At 39.4% G+C, this 18,367-nt stretch overlaps 1 protein-coding gene across 2 annotated transcripts in view; it reads right to left on the minus strand.

Annotated features, from left to right (window-relative positions):
- tjap1 (tight junction associated protein 1 (peripheral)) overlaps positions 1-5,257 on the minus strand; it is a 63,724-nt gene extending 58,467 nt beyond the window's left edge. The window contains exon 1 of one of the 2 annotated variants that reach the window (XM_041251927.1): positions 4,840-5,257. The gene's annotated coding sequence lies outside the window, so the exon portion shown is untranslated. The remainder of the gene's footprint in view (positions 1-4,839) is intronic. The other variant, XM_041251925.1, reaches the window with a different exon arrangement.
- Between the last annotated feature and the right edge of the window lie 13,110 nt (positions 5,258-18,367).

Here is an 18,367-nt window from a genome sequence, read left to right on the forward strand (position 1 = left end):
TACTGCCAGAAATATTTCTCTTATGGGTGGGTGTCTATGATATTCAAAATCACACAACCTAGAAAAATCACAAAAATACAGTTCCGTACCTAGAACGAAGCCAAAGCCTCAAGCTTTTCGTCTTTACCATTTAAACGTAACAAATGAAAAAGCACATAACCACACCAGTTTTATTAGTTCACAGGTCAAAGGGAGGGTAATGACAGATTTTGTCCAAGAATCTGAAACAATGAAAACATAAAACGGTTAATGTGTTTAGTAGTTGAAATAGCAGCAGCAGATTTACAAGAACATACGCTTAATAACCTGCTCCAATGAAGAAATGTCATCACAATTACAGCTGTTTTTAAAGTGTTAGAGGTACCTCTGTCAACCTCTAATAAATATATTTCAACAGCAAGACATATGAGACTTGCCCTGTTGTTTCAGGTGGAGAATTCCTTTTTCTTTTTGGTTAAACACATGGTGTTGAAAATGCCGATAGCAGTCCCTCACCACATCTGAATCAAAATGTGACCTTGTCAGCTCACACATCCATGTGACAGTAGGGTAAAGATCAGTTTACTACAGTCTCTCCAATTGAGGTATGAGGCAGGCTGAGAATTCTGCAAGGTACCTCCACAGCTTACAGCCAGTATGAAATGATATTTTGTGCCAGCCAGTTCACTCTAGTGCGGTGCCAAGTGAAGAAATGATAGGGACTGGAATTCGAATCCCCTCCCATTTGTTCTTCCTGGACTCCTCTCAATCATTCTTCCAAGCTAAAAATTGCTTATTCATTTGATAAAAAGTTCAGTACTGCAATGGTACCTGCCCCACACCCCAAATAGTTTTTATTTATAAAAAGGGAGTTTAAAAAAAAGTGGATTAAAATAGTATAAAAGTAGCTTTTAAAATTAGAAGCACTGCATTACAGAAGACAAGAACAGCTTTTAGGGGCTGTTTAGTTGTACAACAATGCTTTCGTTTTACATAAATACATACATGGTAGTTCAGAATTGTAACCTTATAACTAATGGTTAGTAATGATTTCGATGGGATACAGCAGCCATTGTTTCGTCTCGCTTTGCTAATTTCCAGTGTATTTCACAACTGGTTTGGTGACGAGAAAGCAAGCTAAAATAAACTAAACCGACAGGTCTTTAAAGCGAGTTCCGAAGAGGGGTGTCCCTGGGCATCAGCAGGCTAGAGGAGACGCTTCATTGGAACAGACATTACCAGAAGATCTTTGCCCATGCTGCAGTCAGCTCAACTCATTCAGATCTGGTTACTGAAGCCACGTCTGTTTTAAAACTTTGCTTTCTTGATGCCTTCTGACACGGCCAGATGGTGGTAGCAAACCGTGGAGAATAACTTTTAAAATCACAGCAAGCCATCACCCTGCAGCAAATCCTTAATCTAGGTGTTTTAGAAAAACATTAGCAAAATCTGGCAAAACACTGTAGGTACGGTGCAGGGACACCAAAGCATGGCGGTATGGCACTGGCACTCGTTCAAATGGATGTGTTTGCAAGTTGCTAAAGTACTAGAGGGGCACAGTGACTACTCCCAAATAACCACTGAACAATTATTTAAGGGGAGAAAACCACAGCCAAGTCTAAATGATTAATCCATTCAGGAGAGCAGTGCAATCATGGATACAGAAGCATCTGCAAAGAATGTCTATTATCTGCAGATGTCCTCTCTTGTCCATTGGGACTGAAATTGACTTGCACCAGCAGGGAGATATAGATCTTTATTACAGAATGCATGTCAGAGATTTCACTTTCATAACAAATTAATCTGTCATTGAATGGACATCCTATTTTAAACAACTTTTACATTAACTGCAAATGTGTTGCTGGATCACTTTTAGTCAGCACAGTTCAAAATTAAGGATGGTCCAGTGGCCTGAATATTTATTTGGGCTACCAAAATTGCACCTCGAGTAGCCTGGAAGGCCACCTTAAAGCATGTCAGTTAAACAAATTGAAAAAATGCAGCTGACTGCAATCTGGTAACTAAAAAACTACAAAAAAAGCAGTATCCTGACCGACTTCAATTCCCCTGCTACCATGGGCTGTTTCAAAAGCTACTCAAACTTGGAGTCAGACTTCAATCTCCTGGTCATGACTTGCTGTTTCATGCACTACTCAAATGAAATATCACAGGCGGGGATGGCTGTAATTGACACCCTGTTTTAAAAGAGAGTTTGACAGCAAGATGTAAACATTCCAGATTAGGAAGCACACGCAACCCAAGATTCCAAATAGTGATCTCTGCTGGCTAAAGTCAGAGTTTCAGATTTGGGAAACGAATCGGGGAATACAGATGCAGGTACGTCACTCTAAAAAGCCTTACCACTTCCCAACAATAGACGAATTTGCATCATCTGTTGTGATCATATTTTCTGTATGTATAATTTAATAAATGAGAAAGGGGGCATTTCTTAGTACAATGTCCCCTTGTTCCACATGTATTTTGGTTACATTTAACAGTTTTCATTTGCTTGTTTAGAAAAACAGACTGCAGTAAACAGTAACTATAGTACTTGAACAACTTTTTTGCCACTTTGTTTATTGCAAAGAAACAATAGCAGGGATTAAATAATAAAAATATATATTTTTTTTTTTTAATTACTGCATGACAATTTTCATTTGTAGTTAATTTGGTTGGGTTTTCTGAAACATTTAATGTTAGATTTATGTTGCATAAAAATTGTAAAAATGTATGTAATCTGCGATAAGCAAAGCGCCTCAAGTAATATTTTGTAAACGTCTTTTTCTTGCCTCTCTTTTCTGCCGATTCAAACAGGGTACTGCAGTATAAAGGTGTTATGGTTTTTTTTGTCAAAATAAAATAAACCAGGTTTGCTTAAATTATTTTGTTCACATGCAGTTTAAATCTGACAGATTTATTGTAATTATTGTTAGAAGTTAATTGAGAGCTACCAAAAATATCTAATGGACCACCAGATTTTCTTGACTGGTGGTTCAAGTAGCCACCTCTTCAAAAAGTTAATTTCTAACCCTGGTCAGGGACTTTGTCCTCCTTATTATTAAGACGGCATTCTTGATAAAGGCATTGCTGAATCATGTCAAGCTATGTCTGTTGTGTGGTGTGATTTGTTGTATCACACATTCATTTGTGCTGCAAAATAAAATAGAGAAAGCAGACTGCCTTACTGTAGTGACCTTTTGATTTGGAAACCTAGAGCAGTTAACTCACTTTGCAAATCAAATCTTCACACCCTTTAATCCTGGAGTTGACAAGTTCTATTGCCTGCAGTTAAAGTTTTTTTTTTTTGATTCTGACTGAATTATTTGGCAAATAAACTAATAAGGAATACCAATGGGCTTTTTTTTTTTTTTTTTTTTTTTTTACCTTGTACAAAATGTGTGAAGATTTAAAGTCTAATGCGTGTATGAAGCAAGATCACTGGACTGCAAGAAGGTACTGTGTCCGACTTACTGTGGTGTGTCACTTCAATTGCACATTGTTCCAAGTCCAATGTTTCGTTTGAGCAGTGGCAATGTCTAGTCTTCACACCCTCAAGTAAATTCTTAACCATCAGTCTTGAATACACTAGCTTGGGTGATTCAACTCATTAACAATGTAAAGGACGCCCCTGCATTCTGATCTCATCATTTGTCAACATTGCTCATCAACAAGGTTAACCTTTGGGCAACTCGCTCTTTTGAAACAGACTTGGAATATATCTTTGGTCAATAACTTACGAAATATCTTAAACCATTATTTGCCAGCCAGGGTCACAATGGCATTTGATGTACAGAGCTTTGTTTTAAATGAGTCATTCTGGGTGGAGCTTATCGCACTGTAAATCATCTCAGTCTTAATGTTCAAAAAACACACTCAACATTTTGTACTTAAAAGTGGTTATCAGACATTGGGTTAAAAGGATGAAAACAAAAAAACCACAATTTGGTTCACATGTAGGAAATTCAGACCACAAACGCCCGACAAGCGTACCCGCTTTCTTTTCATGCCAGTAATTCAACATGGGTTTACTAAATTTCATTAAATACGAAAATAAACTACAGAACTTAATTGCCAGAAAAAACCGTACGTGAAACTACCAAAAAAAAAAAAAAAAAAAAATAACAAGTATACGCATCGTCATAGTGCCAATGTAAAAAGCTAAAACCAATATTTTGGTTTGGTTGTATATATATTAATATATATATCTAATATATATATTATATATATATATATTATATATATATATATATATATATCATACATGTGTGTTGAATAAATAAACAGAATTACACATTTGTTATTTTTTAAGTAATATTAAAAACAGGCAGGATCAGAGCGAACGGTGTTTTATATTAAACGAGGGACTGCAGTACACAGAGCACGTTGAAATGGATTGTATTTTTAAACCAATTGATCTTTTTAAGTCAATACTCGTCGTACAAAACATGCTGTTCTTGAAATAGCATTACACGCCTCGTCCTGTAACTAGCGGGTTATTTCATCAGGGCTTTGCAAAACTGGTGGTATTTTCACTGACTACCAACTACCATACCGTACATGTCTTGCTCTTTTTCTTTTTAAAATCACAGGAATCTCTCACAGTATTAAAATCTCAACAACAGTTCATCCACTCTCGATATCCCACTAATCTTGAAATAATCTTTTTTTTAGTTTGTTTGTTTGTTGTTTTTATTATTATTTGTTCATTATTTTATATATGTTTTTAATTACCGGTTCGGTTCTGTGCCTCACGCCAGTGGCATACAAATAATAAAGTTATTATCTTTGCTTAACGTTTTACTCACAACAATAATACATCGATATAAAAAAATAAAAAACAACATTCAATCATACGCTTACCTTCTCGTTTCACACGAGGTGCCTGCTTACTAATAAAGGTATTCCAATATATATTGACTAGGCTCTCCTGGATAATAAAGTTTATCCGTTTGTTTTACTTCTTTATTTCCCCGGACACTGTTGCCTCCTCCTAGGGTCTGGCAGTCCTACCCCGCCTCTGTCTCCAGCTACCGGCTAAGCCCGTTTCTAACGCCTCGATCAGCCTGCCGCTTGCTCTGGGTGTCCAAGGCGCCCGCACGTCTTGCTATCCCAGTTTCGGTCGTTTCTCTTTTGGATAAAGTTTATCTTCCTCCCTCCTCCGCCGCCGCCATCTTTCCCCGCGGGGCAGGCCGGGTAATCCTCGGGACACGCACGGAGCGTCCTGACGTGTTTTTTTTTTTCTTTAGGCTTGGAGGGGGGGACGTACCCGCAGGTTGGGAAGTGGGAATTGGGGGTTCACGTGGTTGTGAAAGTGTGCGGAATATTATGACTAGGATTTCATTTCAGCATATTTCTCAATAGTTAACCTCCAGTAGCCTCCAGTAGTTAACACAGCTTCAGATTAAAGCATTATAGAAAGTATTAAACACTGTGAAAGCGTGTGATACTCTATTTTCTTACATTTGAGTTTAAAAGGAAATTTCTTAAACCCCATTCAGCCTACAATGTTGAACAAACAGTCGCTGGTTTTATCAGCTGTTGCATGTAGTAACCGGTGTAGTGAAGTACAGTACCCGCACTGAGCAGTGAACGCATCCCTACTCTGTTTAAATTACTTCAGCATGCTTTTTGGGACTGTTCGGATTGGATGTGAACAGTAGTCAAAGGTAATTGGAAAGGTTATTATCCCTTTTAAAAGTGTACCGCAGTAAAAGAACAGCCGGGAGGTATGGTGCACATTTTTTTTTTAAAGCATGGTAAGCTGTGGTGAATGCACAGTATAATTACAGTGCAAATTCACCACAGTAATCTTTTATAAGGAATGATGTACAGTGGCATTTACAGTAGCGGGCGTTCCCAAACGTCCTTGGCCCTGGCAGTATCCCATGGCATAGGCTTTCTGGCTGAGCACCCCAGGTCCAATGAATCACACATTACTACGTGTAACCAGCCCCTGCTACACGTAGTAATGTGTGAACGTGCTGCCATAACAAGCACACCCCCTTTAATGTCTAATGGCGCAGACTGGCACGTACATATTGCACCCATTATAAATATGTAATGCTGTTTCTGGGAGTGTTGCCAACTGACCAAAGCATTATTTTCATGACCCTTTTATTACATGTGGTTAATCTAGTATTCTTTCTTAAACTTAAAATGTTTACACAAAGAAAACAAAACAAGGTTTTTCTTGTAGAAGCAACGAAACAAAGAAGTCTCTGAATGGATCAACGTGCTATGCAATTGGAATCGTATTTCCATCCCTGTGACAACAGGGAGGCACGAGAAAATGAAGGTGTGAACTGAGACCTCGCCTGGTGACAGAGAGTACTGCAGGCAAGAAATAGAACCCATACGTTAATAAAAGAAACTAAATGATGTCGCAAAAGTCTGCTGGAAGCCATAGTAGTGCAGTATTTGATGTTAGATTTCGAAATGTCACATTTTTCCTTTTTTGTCATTTTTTTGTTAAGCATATGGAAAACTACAAAGCTGTATGCAATTCAATATGTTAATGTAATATTAAGCAGGTTTGTTTTGACTTTATGAAGCAAAATGTGTCAATTCATTAGGCTGATGCAAAACTTTTGGCCATAGCTGTATATTGTGACGGTAAGCTGTGGATCTGACACATTGACATTGCTGTCTCACACTCTGATAATGGGTTCAGAGCTAACTGTTGCTTAAACCCTTACTGGCTTGGAGTTAATGTTAATATTGATTAGATGAATGCATGGCGAGACAGGGTTAAGCATACAAATTCAACTATTGAAAACAGCAGGTGGTGGCTGAAAATTGGTTTCCTTCTTTTTCTTCTTTTCTTCTCAAAATAGAATTTTAAGTTTGGCACGATTTAGCGATTCCATTCAGAATGCTTTGGAATGCTGGAGACTATGATGACCCTGTAAACAATGTGATTGGTTGACAGTGATGTAATGTTTGCGCTTTGACTTTGGAGCTAGTCTGATACTTTTTATTTATTTTTTTCTTCTTTTCTCCGACTGCCAACAAAAGGCAAGGAGAAATAGACGTGTCAGGCCACTGCAAATTGTTTTTTTTTTTTTTTTTTTTAAATCTTAGAGTTATATTCTCCTACTTACTGACAATAGATTCTGTAGTGGATTGTTACAGGGAGTGAGCAGTCACTTTTTGAAATCCTGAGATAGTGAGATGTTTTGTTCAGAGTCTGGTTGATTGTAATCGCCACAAGAAAAACATTGGGCTCTATTATTCACTGTGCTGTAATTGTCAGAAAACACAGGTGGTAATCACGCTGTCTGTGATTACAATGGGAGCATTTTCAACAAAACTTAAAGGAAAGTGGTCAATCCGAACCGTTACTGGTTGTTGGGGATGTATGTAAATGTTATATTAATATTTAGAACCTATATATGTCTATATATACAACTAATACTGATGAAGAGTGAGTTATAGCACATGCATCTTTTAAAATGACATTTAACTTTCAAAATGAATGCGACACTGCAGTAAAGTGTGTGCAGGGCCTTTTAGGTATAGCTTTCTCACCGCTCTCATTGTTATGCAGTCATTGCTTTCTTGCCCTAACTTTCTGATGTATTTTCCAATGACAGAGCAATCCTGGTGAGTTGGAGCTGGCAGGATGTCTGCCCCCTGCTGTCCAAGAACTCCGGGTTGAATATTAATGCATGTCAGAGCTGGGGCTGCTTCTGCTCTGCCTTCCTCTGAAACCTTTGGGCAGTCTGACCGGGGTCCTGTTGCCATACTGCCCCAGGTTCTGGGAGGGCAGCTTTGAGAAGTCAGTGTTATCTTAAGCCATGGCTTCATTTAGACAGACATGCTACAGAAATCAGTTTCTATTAATTTAGTTTTATTAAGAATGGTTTCAGGAAAAAGCAGCACCACCTGCCTTCTATGCAGCAGCAGCAGATGCCAGATGGCATTAAACTGTGTATCCCGCTGCAGTGATCAGACTTCATCTAATTAAATCTTTTCAAATATTCACAGTTGGTCTGACCTGCGAAGGCTCTATTTGAAAATGTAAATTCTTGGCAATTAACTTTAAAAGCAACATGTGGAGAGAGAATTTTTAGTTTTTAGTTTTTTTTTTTTTTTCTGAAGGTGATGTTGTTTGTCTTGTATTATACAGCAACTCTGATTTCCAGTTGTTAGCTGTTGTACTCGATAACGGAAAATATGACACTTAATTAAAGTAGGTAGCAGGTTCTGGAAAATATAACGTTACACGTCCCCACGTATTGCTACAACTGTTTAAATAACATACCTGTAATTTTTCTTTTCATTGTTAACACCCTGACAATGTTTTATAACTTTCACCCTTTCAGGACCAAGAATTTTCAGTGGGATGCTCTCCAAGGACCGCGGCGTCACGGCGCCAGGCCCACACTTGGAGGGGGCACATAGCGATCTAAATATTGTAGCGTTTCAGGGTAAACAAAAGGGAGGCAGACAACCACAGCAAGATCTCATTCAGATGTTTATTAAATTCAGCGTCAGGACACCATAACACAGCCCGAGCTGCTCGCAGGCAGCTCCTAAATAGACTTCCCCCTCCCAAGCCCTATTGGCTCACACACACAAGGTTACATTTACATACACACTGACCAATCGCTTACACTCTCAGTCCTGTGCAAGTAGCTGACTGGCGGAACCAAACACAAATCACAGAGCAGCAAACACAGACCCCATCTACATACAGCTGCACTGTGCATGTGACACCCCAGGCAGCGCTTGAGCACTGCCTCGACACAGAGCGCTCTTTAGTCACAGATTCCTGCAGCGTGACACAAAAACGGCGTGACTGACAGGACAGCACACACACTTAGCACAGATTGCTACAATATGTTTAAGTGTACACATCACGATACATTGCAATAGAAAATGTGTGTTTATATTGTAACGACCTCGACCTTCTCAGAAGCGAGAGGCGGCGGGACAGTATATAATGGCTACAGGCTCGTTATGAGGGGGAGAAAGAGACGACCGCCATTGTAACCGCCACCCAAGCGTTTTATCCACTATTGTGATCCCCCATGGAGCCTCTGCTGATGGAAGTGAGAGAGAGAGAGGGGACGGAAAAACCGCCTATATATTCTAGTAACTGCTGAAATAAATAAAAACAACTACATGTAATACATTTAGCCTATTTTATTTCATCAATGTATTTTGTTGTTAGCAGTCTATATATTTTCTTCTAAACATGCGTAAAACGTGTGTGTAATAATACTGCCAATCTAAATTTGTCTCAACGAGACTAAATATGAATGTAATTCTGTATTTGACTGAAAGTGTTAGTGCTATTTACTATTTAGTTAACTAAACAGGATGCAATTCTGCCTCAGGTTTATTGCTGATATGTGCAACATCACAACCCAGCCACATGCAGAGTTTCAACAGGATGGGTAGACCTGTTGGAAAAGGAGAGCCCAACTTGAGAAATATTCAGTTATTTATCAAACAGGAAATACCCAGATGCGCTTAAAGGGTACGTTGGAAGAAACGCTAATATTCAGAGACCATACCAGCGTTTTTTCATTACAGGTGTCTAACTAATGTACAAACACAAACTACACAAAAAACAACAAAGGTAAGCCACAAAATAGACGCATTCTATCAGTATGTCACTATTTGTAATTAATAGTGTAGCGATGTCAGGAAGGAAAACACAAGGCAAGTTCTCAAGGGCTAAGTTAATTTTTATTTCTCTACCAAGTCACACTCCAACCACATCCACAGCTTCTATTCAGTCCGACCCTGGTTACCAGTTCCCACTCCCTTTTATAGGGGAGCTGGAGGGAGGCAGTGTCCGCTCCAGCCAATCCGGAGCTAGATACCTCACCTGGATGGAAATTCCCAGGCTGGCAGCTGTCGGAAATTCCCCAGCCTAGGGATCCATAGAACTTTCTAATCGGGAGGGGTCGGGGCCACAGCCTGGCTGCGGGTAATCTCACTCGGTGGAAAAGTACAGGCTGGGCTCTCCCGTTCACTCCAGCAGGCTGACCACGCCACCTATCGGCGGGGCGCCAACATCCTGGTTGGTGACGATCAGTCAACGCGGTGGCCCGCCCCTCTCTTCAGCCTGCCTCGGGAGCCGCCGTTACAATATTAATTAAACATATATATTTTTTTGTTCATTAAAAAAAAAAAAAAAAAAAAAAAAAAAAAATTTATTAAACAAGATAATATTCAAAGCATGTTGCATAGCGAAAACATGTGTAATCCCTCGAGAATGCCATCCGTTAGCCAGAGATTCCAATTTACTGTATTCGTGTTTCTGGATGTAGTGCGTTTTTTTTTTTTTTTTTTTTTTTTTTTTTAAATTTAATATTTAAAGTCGGTGTGGGATATTGTCAGGGAGACTCTCCTTATCGATTTTTTTAGGGTGATTTTCCTTTTTTTTTGTTTTATAGGTGGTATAGGCAAGTAAATAAGTGTTAATAGGTCTATTCCTGTTAGTTCACGACCAATTTGTCAGTTAATGTCATGAGATCTAGTGGAATGGCATTAAAGCCGACACACTTATTGCTATATTCCTTGAAAAAAAAAAATTAATATGATGAACCGTTTTAAAGATAATGTTGTGCTGGCACTGCAGTCTAAAAACATACACTTTCAAATAAAACGGTCAAAAATAAAAAGCCAGTGAACCTCCCCTTTAATCAAACTGTTGCCCGCCTTACTTTTTGTCTAATTTTGCATTACTGCGCTTGCGCGATCAATTTATTGCGCGATCAACTTATTTCCCGGTCAACTTATTTCCTACGACACCGGCATGGCGCAGAGATGTTAGTTTCTGAGCTGAGCTGACCCGACCTTACCAAAGAAATGATTTCGTACAGCACAGATATACAAGTAGCTTACGTACTTTCCTTGCCCAAAGTTGGTCTTCCCTAGCATGATGCATGGTGTGGGCCAAAGCACAGCGTTTCTTCACTTTACCAATGTCAGCTGAAAGCCAGATAACAATATCTTGCATTTAAGAACAATGCTATGAGTTTTGCTGATTTCTCTCAGACAGCAGAGCGCTATACTTGTGCATCACAAGATCGAACAACAAGGCTGGTGATTGCAAACTGCTGATGTACAGTTATGTACAGCTTAGTTTTAAGAGTTCATTAACCCTGCATTGATTCAGAGCTTGCATTAAACACAGGAAAATCACACAATGTGTACAGACAGTTTCAATGACTTCTTTACCATTTAAATGGGAAGCATAAGTAACAGTAGTATAATGGAAAAGGAACAAAGGCTGATGAAACAATAAAAGCTTGTGCCATTTAACTGGAACAATGTGTACACTGCTCCACACATGCTGCGTGTTTAGCACAAAAAAGCCTACGTGTTCCAATTGTAAAGTGTATTATTATGCATTCTGTGACACCTAAAGTTATAGTATGTAACCTAGCAAAAGTAATTAGTTTTAGAACCAGTTTTAATTGGTTTGATTATGGTTTGTATATAGGCTCAAAACAGCTTATAAAGCAGAAACAATTTATGCAAAAACAAAAGTGTTATCATCCGTCCGAGATCACACTGCACTCTGAGCTCTGAAAAACCAGTCACTGCTCACATGGGTATATTTCAGGTCACATGCTAAGCTAAAGAGCTACAAGATCAGGGAAATACACAGGCAAAAATCCTTACATCCTAATCATACACCTTGAACCAGCATGGCACACTCCACCTAAAACCCCCTCTAACTGTATTGCGGTGTACCATGTACAGACATGAGGTTAACAGTGGAAAACTCCAAGAGTAAATTACAAGACACTGATCTGACCAGCTTAGAAACAGCGATGGAGGGACTCCCCCCCCCCCGAGTGACTTACCTGGTAAAAGCACAACTAAATTGGAATAGAAAATTGGGGGGTAAAATAATTGGGCGCTCTAAATAAAATAAAATAAAATTGTGCTGGAAACCAACGGATTAGACAGGGTTCCAGATCAGAAGTTTATGGATCATCGTCATGGCTACAGAACAAGACGATGCATTTCTGTACCGTTGTGCATGTTTTTCCACAAGACTCAGCCAATGCACCCTAGTTATAATCCTTACTACTGTATTTATGTCTTGAGATAGAGTTGAGCCACATTTATTCGTGAAAGCAGAAGCACATGACAAACTGAGCCTCCTAATACTGGATATTTAGATTTTCTTTTAAGCAACCAGTATTGGGGACAGCATAAATACTGACTAATGGTGCTGCCGAAGGCTCTGCTTGTAGCTAAAACATTTGTCTACTTGACTTAGTCTTACTTTACATGACCTGTGACTGAGTTCTGGATGGAGGTATAAATGCAATGACTAATGGAAAGTAATCCACAAAGATATCTTATTTAGTATGGAGGTCATGTCTTATTTAATTAACAGAGAGTCTACCATAAGTTCTGCATTTCATTTTGATTAAAGTGCTAACCCTACTCATGCCTGTTCATTAGTCAATGTTTGTTAATGTAATTGTCGAATCTACAGCCTCCCAATACATTGCTGCACCATTTCTGGAACAGTGACCCTGTGAGTTCCCTTTTGAATTTCATGTGGATTTAAACAGTCCTCTGCTTTTTTTGTTAGTGGATTACATTCTCAAGTATGGAGGCAGCGCTGAGTCATGAGACCCCATAAGGCTCTGATGGGGAGCGCTCACATTGTGTTTCTGTGAAACTCCTGTGAACATAATGCATTAGCCATGTACTCTAGATGTGATGCTACTTTATATAGTGATTGAGACATGTGAATATAAACATGCATTTACAGTGTGAGCTGGCAAAGCAATCACCAGATAAAGTCGCTAAGTGTGGAACACAGAGGTAATGACACCCATCACACTTTTTGGTATCCCTTGCAAACATTTACCACAATATTTTTGCAGTTTTACCTTTTTATTGCATTAGTATACTGTGCATTCACAATAGTTTACCATGGTTTGCTTCATAATTTTGTTTTGTATGAACAGTTTATCTCTAAGACAGTATTTTCTTAAACCCTGGTATGTTGCCTGTCATCAAGTCTTTCTCTCTGATTGGTCTTTAGAGCTGTAAGAAGAAACAATGCTTTCGTTCTGTATAAAACAATAGGCAGAGTTCATAAAACTGAACTCTGCCTATTGGTTCCCCGTGTTCTACACAGGTGTTGCAAATTTGTCCTGTGATTCCTGCTGTTGCTGTCAACAGATCTTTTCTGCAAAATAGATGTTGCATGTCAATTTAGATTTACGTGTAGACTGTATACATATTTTGAGAAAGAAAAAAAATGAAAACATATTTTTGCATTGCATTGCAATCTGTATGCTTGTTGCTTTGTCGGCCAAGAGCTGTTTTACAAAATAGAGGAGTCTGACAACTTGAATTTAAAAGCACGGTGCTGTGAAGAAAGAGTACATCATCAACCACATGGGGGCGACACATTGTTATTGTTTTACAGTAGATGGTTAAAAGAAGGAGAACATATAAAGTTATGGGAGATGAGTTTACAACGTTTTCAAGTATAAACAGTCGTGTAACCAGCGGTGATAATAGTTTTTACTTTTAAATGTTCATTCCTGGCCCAGATTGACGGTTTAATGGCACCACCTGAACTGTTATGAAAGACAGATTGTAGAATCATTAGCGATGACCAGACTTCCTGCACAATGTATGTGAAAAGCATGGGAAATAAAGACCTAAAATACAACTCATATTTGAGATGGGGAAAACACACACACACACACACACACACACACACACACACACACACACACACACACACATTATCGGTGAATATGAGCGAATTTATTTTGGAAGAAAAATCTGTCTGATTTTTCAGTCTGTTGTGAAAGCTTTTTATGAACAGGAAGGAGGGTGCAGCTATCTAGTGAAATAAAAGAAATCTTTCCATGCGGGATGGGACATTGGCTTTACATAACTGTGGGAAAAAAGACAATTCTCATGATATCACGATGTTCATGCATTGATCTGAGCTATGTTTAAAACACGGTTGTTTGTGTTTTAAATCAAATAAAGATATTTCTAAAAAGATGTGCGTAAGAAAATATGTCCGAATTGGCCTGAGTAATGTTATCATAGTAAAATGAGAGCAGCCAAACCTGAGTCTCATCATTCAACCAGAAGCGTGTTAAACATTAAAGGCTGACTGTATTTTTTTATTCAAAGTCTAGTTTTTTCATGCAATGCAATTAAGACATAAAACAATGGCTAGACGGGGTGTTTTATGGTACAATTCACGACAGGAAGTGACATCAAAATGATTTTGTATCAAACGGATAAATGAAAGACAAATGATCACAGATAAAACGTTTTTGTTTTTGTAGTAGGTCACGACAGGTTCTACATAAAATCACACCGTCACATTGTTATTGGTAAAGACAGGTGCAAACGAGGGAGTTTATTTTGTGAGTAATTTAATGTTACTTAAAACACATAAAAGGGAATTACTTAAAACCACCAGAGTATCTGGACAAACCTAGTATCCAATCAGTACTAACCAAGTCACTAATCTCGGCATGAGCGAGAGTCTATACCGGCACTGGCACTGGCACTGGGACTAGCACTGGATAGCCTGCTGCACATTTTGTTTGCTAACACTTTACATTAGGTGTGTCTGTCTAGCTACACTTTGATTACACTTTAACTGCACATGGTTTCTGTACAAAGTGACTATATGACACACAATGCATATATAAATGCAGTGTCATTATAAATAACAACCTTGGCTGCATATGGAATATCTTCCCTAACTGCATATGTAACACCATGTCAAACGCAGCTGCAATGCCTTCCTCTATGTGTACTGCTGTTGAAAACCTGCTTTGCAATGCCGTTTCTTTGTCTCTTTTTATTCGGCGCAGTCCGAGAGCAATCTGAAAGCATGCAGGTCCTTGTTTATCGTCTCAGAGCTGGAATGTGTGTCACAGGGAGTCTGCCGAAGGACACCTGTCCTGTTTGAAAGCAGAAGTGTGGAGAGCAGCTGCAGTTCAGGGTGAGATCATGCTGTATTTCAGTGTGCAGGGATAGGCCTGGGATAGTCACCTGCAGACCTTGCTCACTTATGACTGGGGCTACATCATTTTATAGTGCTCTTTAGTTATGAAACTAAAAAGGTGTTGCAATGCAATTCTCGTCAAATGTGCTATGACAGGACTCCTCTCTCACCTCCCACAGGTAAACATCCTGTACCTGTCCTGCTGAGTTTAAATGATAAGGACTGAACTGTATAGAATGAATATGAATAAGGGAAGTCTTTGAAATAATGCCATTGCTTTATCATGTGAATTGAAACTTCACGGAAATCTATCTCAAGCGCTATATTGATAGCATAAAGGCTCATAATGAATTCACACTGAACATTTTAAGAATAACAGCTGTTGCATTAGAGGTCATTTGGACCTACTAAAATGGTATAACATACTAATCTTTATATAGCACCTTTGATAGTCACAAAGCGCTTTACAAGATAGGGTGTGTGAACTATGCATCAGCTGCAGCGTCACTTACAACAACAACAACAACATCATCATCTCATCCAAAAGTCAGAGCACAAGGAGGTTAAGTGACTTGCTCAGGGTCATAGGGGCTGACCTGGGATTTGAACTGGGAACCTGTGGGTTATAAGCCTGTATCTTTAAGCATTGGACCACACAGCCTCCTAACATGGTTTATATATAGGCTATGGTTTGTTGTGCTGTGTGATACAATGTAGTATAGGATGCTGTTTAATGTACTGTACAAGCTCATTTCCACCAGACTCAAGGACAATCAGGGTTGCCGCTCTGACATTTCGTGGAGAAGCTATCAGTCTGTATCTTCTATACATTTTATACTATGCATTTTCCATGATTTTCCATCCATACTTACCTTACCATGTCTGCCTGTGCCACATGCTCAGTAGTACATTTGGGTTATGTAAAGGGGCTGGGTATTTGTATTGCAGGGACTGTCTGCTGAGCTGTGTTTAAAACAGCTGGGAAGCCTCGTGGTTTAGGCTGTGTAAAACACCTGAGTGTGTTTATTAGGGAGGTTCATAGGTTTAAAACTAATAACTTACCACAAGATATTCTGACTGCTTTACAATGCATTTATTAAAGCTTTACTGTGTGAATGCTAACACACCTCGGGGAAGGTCAAATGGAGGTGTTTGTTAAATAACTCACTTATTTACCACAATCGCTTTATCTGTGGAAGGATGTTTTTGTGTACTTATATGTCTTGCCTATTCAAAGCAGTGGTTTGTCTCTCCATCTCTGGTAATGTGTTCACAACGGAATACATTCCCCTAGACGACAAGAGCCGCTGCCACCCCCGGCACATCGGATCCTAGCACTGCGTGTTTCCAGACACTCCTGTTGATTCCGTTTCCATGATATTCATCCACGGGAAACAATTAACTGCACTGTGAGTGACTGAGTCGTGTTTATGGTCTTGAACAAACTCAAGTTGCGCATGTGGGAGGTGCGTTACACGTCTGTGTGCGCGTCTGCCGGAATTCTCAGCAGCTTTAGAGTAGACACACACACACACACACACACACACACAATATCAGTTTAGAAAGTAATAATAAAAGTAACAAACTTCAAAATGTCAAAATGTTTGTTACTTTGATAGTATCTACTGGTATTTTACGTAGGTTACATGTGTTCAAAATGATAATGTAGATGAAGTAATAATAATAATAATAATAATAATAATCACTTTGACAGGTAGAATAAGCTTTCAGCTGTGGATGTTGAATTTTCAGAACCTGATGAAATATCAACGCCACTAGATAATGAATTGCTTGAGCTTGTAGGCACTGAAACCGATCTGTTCTCCTGTCAAATTAATGGTACTGGCATAAACACAACTGTTAATGAAATCAAATCTGTCAATATAGCCTTTAAAGCGTAGTTCGGGGGGCGACTCAGCCTGCTGTCTGTCATCCGAGCTGCTTCCAATGGCTGTCCCATCTGTCTGTCTCTCTCTCTACTCTATTTAAGCTGTGCACTGCTTCCTGCTCTTGTCTTTTATTTTGCATTTGCCCTCGTCCTCCCTCCACCTCCACTGCTTCTGCCTTCAGCAGGTGCCCGACCCTCACTTCGGGGCTCTCGCCTGACGGAGGTCTGTTCTATGGACAGGACCTGTTTAGATCTTTTTCTTTTCCAGGTCTGGGTACCTTTCTGTCCCCCCGGGGTGGCCGGGTCTCCCTACCACCAATCAAGCTGCCGGGACGGGTTCTCCGGGGGGGGGGGGGGGGGGGATTTCCTCTATCCATGTTTTTGGTCTCTAATCATACCAGAGACCACTTGTCCCCTACTCTCCACAACCAAGCAGCTAGCGGACCTCCAATCAGTAGGGGACCTGTCCTGCCTGTTCGACTTTGTCACTAACACTCTGTCGCCCAAGTCCCACGAGCACGCCATTCCCTTCCACCTTTGCAGGCGTCCCCTGATTTGATTTTAAATTGATAATGGATGTTGTCAGCATACCTGCAGTTGATGGTTACTAAGCACCAGGTATCCAAAAGTTGCAGATGTCATGCCTTTGAAGCATTTCAAATGTTTGTCACGAATGATACCTTTCCAAGACAATACTGCATCTGAATCTAGCCGAGATCGCCTTGTCAAAATCCGACCCGTTCTAAACCGTATTTTAAACGATTGCGCTTTTTTTGTGCACAGAAGTTGGTCTCTGATAGGCTCTTTTTATCAATTTGTTTAATAAACATATTATTTAGAAGCTAGATATGCTGTGTTGGGGTTCTAAAAGCAAAACTTTTTTTTTTTTTTCAAAAATACTGCATGTACATAATTGGGAAATGGAAAACGTTTTAGGCAGTGACACTGGAGGATATAATTAATAACTTTTGCAAAAATTAGCATGTGTTAAAAAAAAAACTGTGAAATATGTTCATTTGTGATCAATACGTAGAATAAATACAATTGAAATTTATGATAAAGCACCTGCCATAAATATGAAGAAATGCATTTGCATTTATTTGCACATCGCAAATGACAGTGCTTTTTTTTTGTAGTTGTTTTTTTTAAAGTAATCTTGAGGGGTTGTGACTTCAGAGTCGGTGGTTTATGATTTGCTGAAATCGCATTGCAGGCGACCGTCCATCAGACAAGTAGTATTTGCACATTCAGTGTAGAAGTGAGGCAGTCCTGGGTGGAATGTAGCCAGGAGACATTGTGGGATCACTGAAGCTTGAAGCAAGACAACATATTGTATTTCCAGGGAAATTGAAACTCGAAGCACTGTACTTTAAAGAGCAGACACAAAGGAAAGGCTTCTAGCTGTCAGGGTACATATGAATATAAGCGTGTCACACTTTAGACTTTTATTTTTACATACAGCATGTCCTATTGTCATTTTGTACAAGTTATTGAGAGGATCAGGATTAGCCAGAGCCTGTCCA

This window comes from Polyodon spathula, chromosome 6 (assembly GCF_017654505.1).
Source record: "Polyodon spathula isolate WHYD16114869_AA chromosome 6, ASM1765450v1, whole genome shotgun sequence".
NCBI lineage: Eukaryota > Metazoa > Chordata > Actinopteri > Acipenseriformes > Polyodontidae > Polyodon > Polyodon spathula.